The following is a 12,685-nucleotide window of genomic DNA, read 5'->3' on the forward strand; positions in this document are numbered from 1 at the left end:
CGTGACTTATTAAACTGATAGTTCAGTATTATCACACCTATCAACACCTGATTTCTTTGGTACCGGAATTATTATATTCTTCTTCAAGTCTGAAGGTATTTCGCCTGTCTCATCCATCTTGCTCACCAGATGGTAGAGTTTCTGCATGGTTGGCTCTCCGAAGACTATCAGCAGTTCTGATGGAATGTTGTTTACTCTTGGAGCCTTGTTTCGACTTAATTACTTATTAAAATAACATCTTAAGACTTGTCTTAAAATACAGCCGACGAGACGTGCAGTGCTACTGGCGGGTCGATCAGATGCTATTATGGTGCGCGCCTCGCAGACGGATCCGCGAACCTGAAGTTGCAGCCGCGGCCCGTCGGTTGAATAGCGCCAGACAAGCGAGTGAGCGGGACTCCGCCACCTGCCATGGCGCCAGACACGTGCCTCAGCGTCCTGCCTGGTGACGATGTAAGGCTGTGCTGCGTCCCCTCGTGGTAGGTGCTAGACCAGTGGTTGTCAAGCTTTCTTAGGCGGTGATACCTGACTGCAATCGCATATTAGCAAGCCCCTTCTGCTCTCTCCGCACCACACCCCTCCCAACCCCAACATGAGCGCCTAACTAAATTCCAGAATGAAAAAAAATTCTTTTGAACAGATCTTTTTTTTTTTAAATAACGAAAGATACATGATGTTTAATTTTATAGATGTTTTATTAAAGCAAGACCTAATGCATTAATGAAACTATTGGTACAGAGTATCTCTAACAACCTTTTTTTATCGAACGAGGCAACAAATATCACTGCATCGTGAATGCTACCTAACGTTGCTTCTCAGAAAAGAAAGCTAACTATCCACAGTGAGAGTAGGCAATTTCTTACGCTCCGTCACTGCTCTCCCTAGCGACACTTAATTTATCCACAAAACTGCACACAATCGAAAATCAACCAATTTAAAATAAATGCACTATTCTTACTGTGTGTAAATCACTTGATTGCTGTACCTCTTACTTCTGAACTGACAGGAACTGGAAGATTTTAGGCTGCCAGTACTTCGTGTCTGATCTCTGCCAGTAATTATATCACAATAATAATAATATGTAAGCCTCATATCACTGTACCAGCCAGCCGCTGTGGCCGAGCGGTTCTAGAGGCTTCAGCCTGGGACCACACAGCCGCTACCATCGCAGATTCGATCCTTCCTCGGGCATGGATGTGTGTGATGTCCTTAGGTTAGTGCTCAGAGCTAATTGAACCAATTTTTTCACTGTAATAGCTATTACATAGTTGCTGTTACGTTGTGCTGTCAGTTAGTTCTTTTATGTGTTACGAAGTAAAGAACGAAACTATTCCTCGTCCGTTGTAGGATCTATCTAAAACTTGGAGAACGCCCTTTTATGAGATGCTTAAGGAAATGTGACGTATACACTTCAATTTTACTGTCATAGATTGATCTTACAAAGAATGTGTGTAGTGGATGAACTATGTGACGAAGTTGACGTTTATACATTCGTTTCGCAAGCTGTAACTTCCACACGTTGTGTCAAGCGTCTAATGCCAGTATTTGAAAAAAAAATATTATTGGTAATTTACGTAATCGTGATTATAGTCTTACAAAGAAGTGATGATAATAGTGATTTGTTAAAATAATTTAGTATTGTCGCCAAAACACAATCGAACCCTTCTGTTTTTATCCCTCAGAAAATTTCATTTTGCCGCTCAGGGGATAATTACCCTCATGTTGGAAAGCACTGTACTAGACCTGCCAGAAAGTGCGAGCTCGATCATACTGCTGTAACAAGAGAGCTAGGAAACGTTCTCAAGCGCGTTCAGTGAACTCAACAGGCGCTCCCCCAGCACCGCCGAGAAGACAGCACAGCCCAACCTCCGGCTTCCGCCTAGGCAGCCAGCCAGCGCAGCCTCTTCCGTCCCAGGCTCACGCAGCGCCGCCGCCAGTGTCGTGAGAGTTGGCGCTGAACCGCACCCCGTGTCGACATGAACAGAGCAGCTTCGCAGCGCCGCGTGTAGTTTGAAATCGCTGCACCGTGGATCAGTTGCTGTCCTGTCACTTCCATATCCTAAGAAATTCAGTTCACTGCCAGAACTATCCCATCGCGGTCGCCAATGTGGTGGCCTGCCTATCGAGAAGTGAATTTTCAACAGTATTATACAGTTCGTCTATCTCCGCACTTCGTCCTTCTCGGTAGCTGCGATGGCAACGCGGCAGATTGCTACCCTAAGGGGCACGGCTTCCATTCCTGGACGATTCGGATGTTTTCTCCGCTTAGGGATTTGATGTGGTGTTGTCCTTATCTTCACGTTGTCATAACTGACACAAAAATCGCCTTTATGGCGTCACATGAAAAGTCTAAGCCTACGTAACTTCGTACCAGGATACAGTTTGGCATTAATGGATCTTCTGAAGTCTCGTAACACGCTGTCTTATCGTCTTTCCACAGTTGAGATGTCTCTATGGGCCCGTCCCGAACGCCAATGAATAAAATAAATAAAAAAGAACCCCGCACTTTTTCGAACCTGGACGCGCGGTCACCAGTAATATGAACCTAAAATACAGCCCCTTGTTAATTTGCAGTGATAATTTAAGTTGCTGTCACTGAGTAAAATGTACATTTGACTGCTTAAAAATAAAACATTCATCTCTGCACGCGTTCTGTAAAATTTCCAAATTTCTATGAATAAATATTAGTTCCAAGGAATAAAGATCTTACGCAGCCGTGATTACCTTTTCAGTTTCGTCGGAGTACATTAACAAACACAAGTTACAGTTTCGATACTAAGCAAACTCACTTCCAACTGTGAACAAAAAAGCGCTAGCTTATGGTGGTATATTTTTGCTAAATTAATTATCTACAGCAATCTATTCAGAATACAATACACGGAACGAATATACGACCCTGGAATTTTGTTCTGTTTTTCATTCAGCAACAATGCCGTGCCCGTACTGTAGCCTGATGACGTTGCTCAGGGTGCGATTTGTCGGGTATTATCATCTCCCCTGACAGATCCGGATACTGTGTAGCTCTTCAACATATCACCACAAATATTGCCGCAAAATACATGCTGTTACTTGTTGTTCGTCCACCCTCTAATGAGAATCTATTGATAAAATCCCTTACCCTTACGATTTACTCGACGATTGAAATATGGTACTGACGGTCGTCCGAGGCGATCTGTCACTTATGTTACACTTTGATAGAGATTTAGGAGACTTGTGATAAGGCAGATGACATTGACAACATTCCTTTGGAGCTTCTAAAATCTTTGGGGGAAATGGTAACAAGTCTACTCATGTTGATTTATAAAATCCATGATTCCGGAGACATACCATCAGACTTTCGGGGAAATATCATCCAAACTATCCGCAAGGCAGCGAAAGCTGATAAGTACCAGAACTACGGCACGGTCAGATTTACACCTACTCCATCAGTGTTGTTAATAAGAACAATGTACAGCAGAGTGGGAAAGAGAATTAAGGATCTGTTAGATGATGATATTCGAAAGACCAGACACTACACATATAATACTAATAAATACGCCTTGAAAGCATTTCGTGGTATATTCAGTGTGGGTGCACCCTAGGTCCGACCACTTGCGGAAATCACGTTAAATTCTGCAATCAATGAGGTTGGTGAGCAAGGGGGACGCTAAGGAAGTGATATGTGACAATTTGGGAAATTGGATTGGAAGGAAAACGTGCTCGGATAGCCTAAGAGGTTAAGGCGACCGTTCACGTAAAGTGGGAAATCCCGATTCGAGTCCTGATCCGGCACAAATTTTCACTTGTCGCCACTGAATTATTTCAATGCCCTCATGCAGCTGATGTCGTTATTTCTCTTTCTTCATGCACATCAGCGGCAGTGGATTCACGAATGTGAGGTGTGTGTTCTTTCTGACATGTCTGAAAGAATATCAGAAATACCACCAAAACATGGGGACATTATTGATAATAGCCTAATACGTCGATGTCACGCGATAAGTAATCAAACTGTATGACTATTGAAGCAGAAGCAAAATAGATGGTATGGGTAAATATACAGTTTCATATCGTTTCCAACTCCAGATGTACCATAGGTAATGCATAATAACAGACTTGTTCATTGCTTCTGTAACTTTTATCGTTTTATTTGATACCTAAATGATGAACAAAGTACAGATTCGTGTCACTTAAATTTGCTTACAATCTGTATAGAGACTGTGTCTTGTTTTGTTGGCTATGCAACTTGGTATTAGCGAAGAGACAACTATAGCAACTCCTGTGAGATTGGCAGGAGACACATGACATGGAGGGTTCAGATTCGTCGCTTACTTGTGACAGCGGCCAAATTAAACTAGTAGTGAAAGGAAGTGGTAAGATGGTAAGATGCAGCGTTTGCAGCAAAATTGGAACTGATTTCAGAAGCAGGCACTACGAGGGTTGTCCAGAAAGTAAGTTCCGACCGTTCGCTAAATGGAAACCACTGTGAAAATCAGATACATTTTATTTGCAAGAGTTAGCTACACTATCCAGATACTTCTCTACATAGTCGCCGCTCCGACGTAGACATTAGTCAGAGCGTTATACCAAATTTTCACACCATCATCATAGCCTGTGCTTTCCGATAATTCTCTACGCTGTTCTATAGCGCGTAGCCTGCGCCCAAGTGTTGTTTTCGTACCCAGCGTTTCATGTGAACAGAGATGATACTCAGGACGAGCCCATTAGGGCTGTGTTGTGAGTGATCGAACAGTTCCGATCGAAAAGGCTGCAGGAGCGTCTTCACTGCCCCTGCAGAGTGCGGCTGAGAATTGCCATGAAAAAGAAAGCGCGTGGCAGTTGTGATAGGTGGGCTGCATTCATTAAGGCGAAGCCTCTCAGCGAGACCTCCTACTTAGCAGAGGATATCGTTGTTCTAGGCACCTATACTTGCTCACAGTGCGCTCACAACTGAAAAGAGCGTCTTGATGCGATCAACAGTCATACTAGAGACACTACCCAACACATCTGTGCAAATCTTCATCGGGTTTTCACTGTGGTGTCCATTTCGCGACCGATCGGCACTTACTTTCCGGACAACCCTCGTATTTTAGAAGGTGAGCTCATTACAACTGTGAAAGCAAGACAATGCTGCAATAAACACTGTCTCATTGCCGTAATCGTAGCTGAGATAGATACCTCACAATGCGAAAAATCAGTGTAGGTTAGCTTATGCGTGATACGAACTTCCTGAAGTCAATAAAGTTTAATTTCCTAATTCAATGTGATATCTTAAGTAGAAATTACTCAGATTGTTTCATCGAGATGACAGAAAAAAGTCTAGCTAATGTCGCAGGATAAATCCGTCCTACTTCTGAAATCACTGACAAATCATTGTTATGATAACACAGTCGCCAAACAATGCTTATGACGTTGCAAAGTCGTACATGATCAGATCCGGACATCCAGTCTAGTGTGAGATACTGTGCTCTCCAAATTTCTGACTGTAGTGTGGCAAGCCCCTAAGAAGGTAAATAGTTGAATAATACCCCAATGATTGTTATTCCCATTACATTGATTCTGATCATGAGTAACGCTAAGCTAGGGATAATGGTTAAGTGTATTGATAACAACCTACACCATCAAATAACAGCAGAAAGGCTGACAAATACTTGAGGAAAAGGTTTCCTAATGTTTAAATTTGTTTTTGATGTTAGCATGTTTATGTTTTCAGAAAAGCGGTTCTTCCTTTTGCTAGTCTACATTCCGGATCCGTGTTATTTCAGCCAGCGTCAGGCATTTTGCTGTCTACGTACCAACACTTCCTCTGCATCGCCTGGCTTAATTCAACTACAGTTTACTGCTCTTTCATTTATGTCCATTCATCAAAAGAACGAAAATTGTCATCTATGCGTATTGCTTACGGCCTGACCACTCAGGAGCCTTTGCCAATAATTGTGAGCAAACAGCTGTTCGAGAACGAGCTTTTAAATTTGCTGTGCACTTCAGACCGAAAGAAACAAATTTATGACATTAATAGTATCGGCACCAGGTTTACCGCATTGCATGTAGGTTGAGTTGACGCTGTATCCTGAAGTTGGTACATTGCCTCCCATTTACGACCTAATTGGTTCTAAAGATATCGTTAGTATAAAAGTATTGGCATATTCATATCGAAATTACAATCGACGTGTAATCATTAAATTACCTGCTTGTGTTAGATGACATTCAATTTCTGGCTAATATTAATTTCTTACCATCTTCAGATGATGCACTGAATGGTTTCTGAACTTCTCTCACTGTTGCCTGATTTGTTGATCTCGTGAAGTGTTACATAGTGTGGTAGAATTTAAGCAGACCTGTAGGAAGCATCTCGTTGACGCACAGCATCAAATCGTTTTAGCTGCAAGTTGCTTTGTACAACGATTTCTCACACTGTACTGAATGTCGGGCTCTTATCATACGGGATTCCATCTATGAAACGTATTATTTTGCCACTAGCGAAGTCGAGACTTTGCAACATGGTAGGCAGTGTTTGATAACAATGATCTGCGGGTGAGGGACAGATTTATCCTCCGAAATTCTCTTTACTTTTTCTTATCATTTCTGTGAAACAGTTGGAATAATTCCTACTTAAGATATTACATTGACTTAGTAAACATTTTTGATTCCAAGAAGGTCGTACTAAGCATAACCTACCCTATTCTTTTTTTTTCACGATGTGAGGTATCTACTGCAGTTATTATTATGGCAGTGAGGGAGTGTTTACTGCAGCAATCTCTCACCTGCACAGTTGAGCTGACATCACTTTTAAAAATGGTAGCTGCTTCCTAAATCAGTTCCAGTTTTGCTGCAAAATGTGCATTTTATCACTTCCTTTCTCTACTGCTTCAATTGAGCTACCAACTGTCACAAGTAAGCAATGGCGTTAATCCTCCAAGTCGTATGTCTCACAGGAGTAGCTATAGCTTCACAAACAGCAATTTATATCACCAGCAAAACAAGAGAAAGTGTCTGAATAGATTCGAAGCAACGGTTAGTGACGCGAAGGTGTATTTTGTTCATCATGTCGATATCAAACAAGATGAGGTGAGTGTGGGGGTTACGGAAACAGTGAACAAGCTTGTTAGTATGCAGTACCTTTGGTACATCTGGACGTATGAAGCTGCACAACTGCACATTTGCATATTTCTCCTGTTGTGTTTAGTCATAATTTTAGTTTTTTCTTGCGAAATCACATTTTGATGTATTACGCCATAACATTGCTGTATTAGTCTATTATCCATAATATCTCGCATTTTCTCGGTATTCCTGATATACTTGTTGTATACGGCAAGAGACCAGACGTAAATACAGACTATATGAGGTCAACAGTGCGCATTAAGTTACTGTTTCTCGACATTTTGGGCGACACCATTTTGCACAGGTTTTTCGTTTTGTTTAAATAAGCTTTTTCCTCAGGTCAAACAGGAGCTCATTTGCACTGGTATGATGTGCTGTCGGTTTGAAGCTGCGCCTTAGATCGGCGTCTGAGGGCGCAGGTCCACAGAGGGCTACCAGAAACTTGCTATGGATAGCAGTGAGGACATTGTGAGCTGCCCATCAAGTTCTTCATACTGCTAGAGCAGCTGAGACCTGGCACTATCATGGACGATGTTTGGCACCTCGCCATCGTTCTCTAGGTTTGGGCTATTTCTCTTTTCATATAGCTGAAGTAATCAGAATAATCATCACCTCTACATGACATCGAAACCGTAAATTTAATTTTTTGGCCTTGCGAAGGTCATTCCACTTAAATTTTAATAGGGTTTATATTTTTGATTGTAAACTTTCTACTTTAACAACCATAAGAGCAATAGCAGAGTGCTAGAGGAAAGTGTCGTGTTTGCTCCGGGTCGCCGAGCTCGTCTCATGACCTACGACAATGGTGGTTGCTGATTCAGATCTCGCTGAAATACCGATGTGTATCGCTTCAGTTTTTTTCTGCAAATAGCCAGAATGAAAGTCAGTAACAAAATGGCAAGAAAACATTTGCATTGTGGCAACTGAATAATCGGCCTACGTTTATTTATTTTTATTTTCATTGTTTAACCTGCTGCCGTCATGCAATAAACTTAATTCACTATTAGTTTGTTACTGTTACTATTTTTGTTGTTATTCGTTCACTCGCAGAAGCTTTCTCATCCGTATTTGATACTAATGCACGTGACTAGTGAATCTGGAAAAATGGAAGATTGGAGGTGTTGTCACGCGGAATACACACAACTATCTAGGCGTGTCGTTGTCAGGGCAATAGGAAATCTCATTTAGAAAAGGCGACAACGTGCAGCTGTTGACACAGGCAGGATTCTGCAACAATTTCTGTTGACTCAACACCTTATGACATATAAATTGGTGTCGCAGTATACAGGGTGGTCCACTTGAAAGGTGGAAAAAAATTGTGCAAGACTGTGCTTAAACTGACACACAATATTTTTAGCGCAACGCAATCTGACTTTCAGTAATCGCTACAAAGAATGGCCCTGACTAACATTAACCTATACGTTTCACAAATCACTTACCTAACAAAAATCTTGGTTACTCGAACTACTGCAATACAGTGTGCGCCACTACTGCCATCTAAATAAAGGATTCAAACTACGGAAGGCACTAACTACTGATAGGCATAGTTAGCAAATGAAAGATTTTTAATAGAGAACAAACAATGTATTTACCTTAATATCATCAAAAGTCATAATATATATAGCAGTTCATGACATCCAGTCTTACAAATTTCAAAACTCCACCATTTCTCTCCCCACATCCACCACTGCTGGTCGCTCACCTCCAACTGCGCAACGGTACACGCTGTTAACAGCTAACTGCCCAACACTACAATGGCAGACAACAATGCAAACCAGCCACAGACTGCGCACAGCACAGCCAGTGATTTTCATACAGAGCGCTATGTGGCATTACCAATAAGAATACCTAAACAGCCTACTTACATAGCCCCCATTCTCTCCACAAAAAATATTACAAATTGTTTTGGGCAGTGGCCAATACAGATTTGAAAAAAATTTTCATAATTATAATAACAAAGAAATGAAATGCACACACTTCTCGAGACAATGTTGGTCAAAAGCTAAAATTTTCTCACAGTCCATAAAGACAGTCCTGGACGTTCATCACAGTAAAATAGCACTGGTTTTCTCAAACTCTGAGCAGTAAAAGAAAATGCACACGGAAGTAGTGGATTTTCATGCAGTCTTGAAGAAGTAGTGTTGTCCTTCCAACGGAAAGACAGTGCTGACTCTTGACATGCACACAGGTAATGGGCCACCAACAGAGCAAACCCACAGAAGAGTCAGTCGAAGTTTTGAAGAATACTGGTAGGTAGGTCATCACAGAGCAGACCCACTGTAGTCCTGGTAGAGATTACGGTATTGGTGGGCCACCAGAGGTGCAGGCCCAGTGCAGTCCTTGTAGAAATAATGGTATTGGTGAGTCAACAAAGGTGTAGACCCACTGTAGTCCTTGTAGAGACGGCCAGCAGCCGTCTGTTGCGACTGTGCAGGTGCACAATCACCATCGAAGAGTCTTGCGGAGAATATAGCAAGTCCATGAACCACCACTTGTGCACTCACAAAATTTTTTTTTAAGTGTGCTTAGAACCAGCAATGGTGTTATCCAGTCCCTTGCTGAATTATTAACACACGTGCAAACACTATCAGTCCCTACTTCTCAGATATTGTCCATATATTATGACCAACAGAAACGTGTTCAGTGAAATGTAACCTTTAAGTTACTTAACTTGATGAATTACAATTTTATAACATAAGAATGCAATAACAAAGGTACAAAATATATCATTAAAGAACATAACAATATAGATAACATTTGTAGTAATACAGGCTTTACAAAAGAATAGAAATAAACATGCACATCAGTGTTACAAAAATTACCACATAAGTACATACATAAAGATCAGAATAATTTTTGAAACATCAACTTCAAATATGAGCAACAAAACAGAACAGATAAATAAAGTCTAAACATCTTTACGAAGTAAATAACATATTATTAATGCAAATTATATTCGAGGATAACAGTATTCCTCATCATAGTGAATGTAGCTCAGTATTAGAAGAGAAAAACTTCTATGAAACAGTACACAGAGAAAGGAAGAAAACAAATACACAAGGGTACACAAACACATAGTGGGATAACACAAGGAAAGGACAGGGTTTGTTTTCAGTGTAACATTTGATACCGCAGTCAAACCCAAAACTTCATTCCATAGATCTTTCGCCTTATTTCAACATTTGTTTCCACCAAAAAAATCCTATTCAAGCATGCTTTCTGTATTTATATGTTCACATATTTCTTACCTCATTATTTATTTTCCATTATCTTACCTCATCATTTATTTCCAAGAAAATCCCATCTAAACCTGTTGTCCCTAAACCCTACATATTTGTTCCTATCCTCTTTCAAAATACTTTTTTGGCCAAACCATTTTCTTATAGCTTCTCAATGCAATCCTTCCAATTCATCGCAACTCATTCTCTTATATAGTCTACCCCCTCTTAAGCTAACTTAAATCTACTGAGCTCAGATGCTAAACTAAGGGACGAGGCAATGCAGCAACACAAAACAATTAATACAAACAGCAATGAAAAAAATGGAAATCGGCAAAGCAAGCAGCAGCAAATGCAATAACTTGTACCTAAACATGACACAGCTCAATCATAAAAAATATTACAGTCAAAACAACAATGCAGATAAGGGAAATGTCTATTCACATCTTAATGTCTATATAATTAAAGTGGTGCACCACAAAAACTTATTCTATGAAATAAATTACCAAGCACTTGAAAAGAAAATTATGTATGCAGTTCCTGTTAAAGGAAATGTCTTATTGTGCTCCCTCATTTTTTTGGAAGTATATCACATTATTATTATATACTGGATCTGTAGACAGAAAATATTTATATTAGTACATCTATAAAATTTTATTTTAACCAATGCTGCAGTGCAGCTAGAAACTAGATATTAAACAAAATAGACAAAGCAAGGCGTGAAGCGTCATCCACTAGCAATATGGCGTTTCATAGTGCAGTAAACAATCTTTCAACTAGCAAGACAACAGACGTGAAATGTTTCTCATCATTTCATTTTAGAAAATATCATAAATTAAGAGCTCCACAGTGTTTTAAAGTTTGGGCGTGTCGCATTTGTGATGCTTTCTACAAAGGAATGTCAATATCGAGGATAATTGCCTCTTTTTTTTCCACCTGTACCTCTGAAAGGCACACACTAATGACTTTTCTCAAGGCGGTTGGCACACCTGGCCGCTCACAACGCATTACATCACGGTCACTTACCTTTCTTACCGAAATAATTACGACAGCTGTTTCCGCTACAGTGACAGTCTCATATAAAAATTTCACAAATGTGTAGAAACAAAATCCTATTAATATAACAGTGTCCAAAAAATTTTCGTCGGCATTGTAATACATTTACGCGTTTACATACACTTCATAACTCTTAAAATACGATTCTTGGTTTCCAACAACCTTTTTCACAAACCAGAGTACCTGACCACTACTCATTATTCCTTATCTTATTACACATATACATATTCATCAACACGTCTTCAATAATTCATCATAATAAATACATTGCGTAATCAGATTCCTCGTATAGCATCAGCTTATTGATCATAAACGTACCTCAACAGCAAAATACACGGTCGTCGTAATAATAGCATCATAACGCCTCAGTCAAATCTCAAAAACGTCGTAGCTTTCTGCAATAATTTCAAAACCTAAAGAAAATTCTCTGCTAATTTCAATAGCGTCATCTACCTCAAACATACTTTAAAAATCATGATCTAATACCAAATACATTATTCAAAGCTCTCATAGTATCACAATGGTTCTGAAAAAAATATGAAAATTTCACAAAGTACAGACAAAATACAATTTCATAAGTTTGAAGTTATCCAACCGTGTAATTACGTAAACATCTGTCACTGATGTAGTAAAATAAATATTTGTCTCTCTCAGTTAAATGGTCAGATAGTTGTGTAATTTATGTGTTAGAGAAATATGGTACCGATGTGTAAAGTTGTATAAGCAAATACCATATTAGCTAGGGCTCCTTGTGCTTGCCATACACATGGTACACAAAGTAAGCGTGTACCCCCTGAGTATTAATGTAATTATACCCTCAGGTGTTACAGAGTACAGCAATGGAATGAAATGTATCACGGAAAACCTTTGTATCATTGTACTTCAAATATCTTTAAAAATAATTGTTTTAAGTACAAAATTAATCACTCAAATACGTGTACTGTAGCGCTAAACTGTGAGTCTTGTTGTAAAATAATCTCTGTGGAAGTGTTGTAGTTATCGTCCTCTGTGAGCAAAGTTCTGCTGAAGTCAATGTACTTACGTCATCATAAACGAAAGTGAAATGCTTTGCGTATAGATATCGTAGTTATTACGTACCTTACCGTGATCAAGAAAGTACTATAATGTAACGTATTGTTGTGCTACGGAAAAGGCTATCTCGTTGTAGCTATACCACAAAAGTTACTACTAAAACATGTTTTCCTTTCCAGAAGAATTCAGAATAACTGTGTAGAGATAAAACAGATACACTGCAAAAGCAACATTGTAAATTGCCACTCATTAGTAGCGTCGTGATAAAATCGTGTAGTTGTCACATAAACTAACCACTGTGC

Source organism: Schistocerca gregaria, chromosome 3, assembly GCF_023897955.1.
Source record: "Schistocerca gregaria isolate iqSchGreg1 chromosome 3, iqSchGreg1.2, whole genome shotgun sequence".
Classification (NCBI taxonomy): Eukaryota; Metazoa; Arthropoda; class Insecta; order Orthoptera; family Acrididae; genus Schistocerca; species Schistocerca gregaria.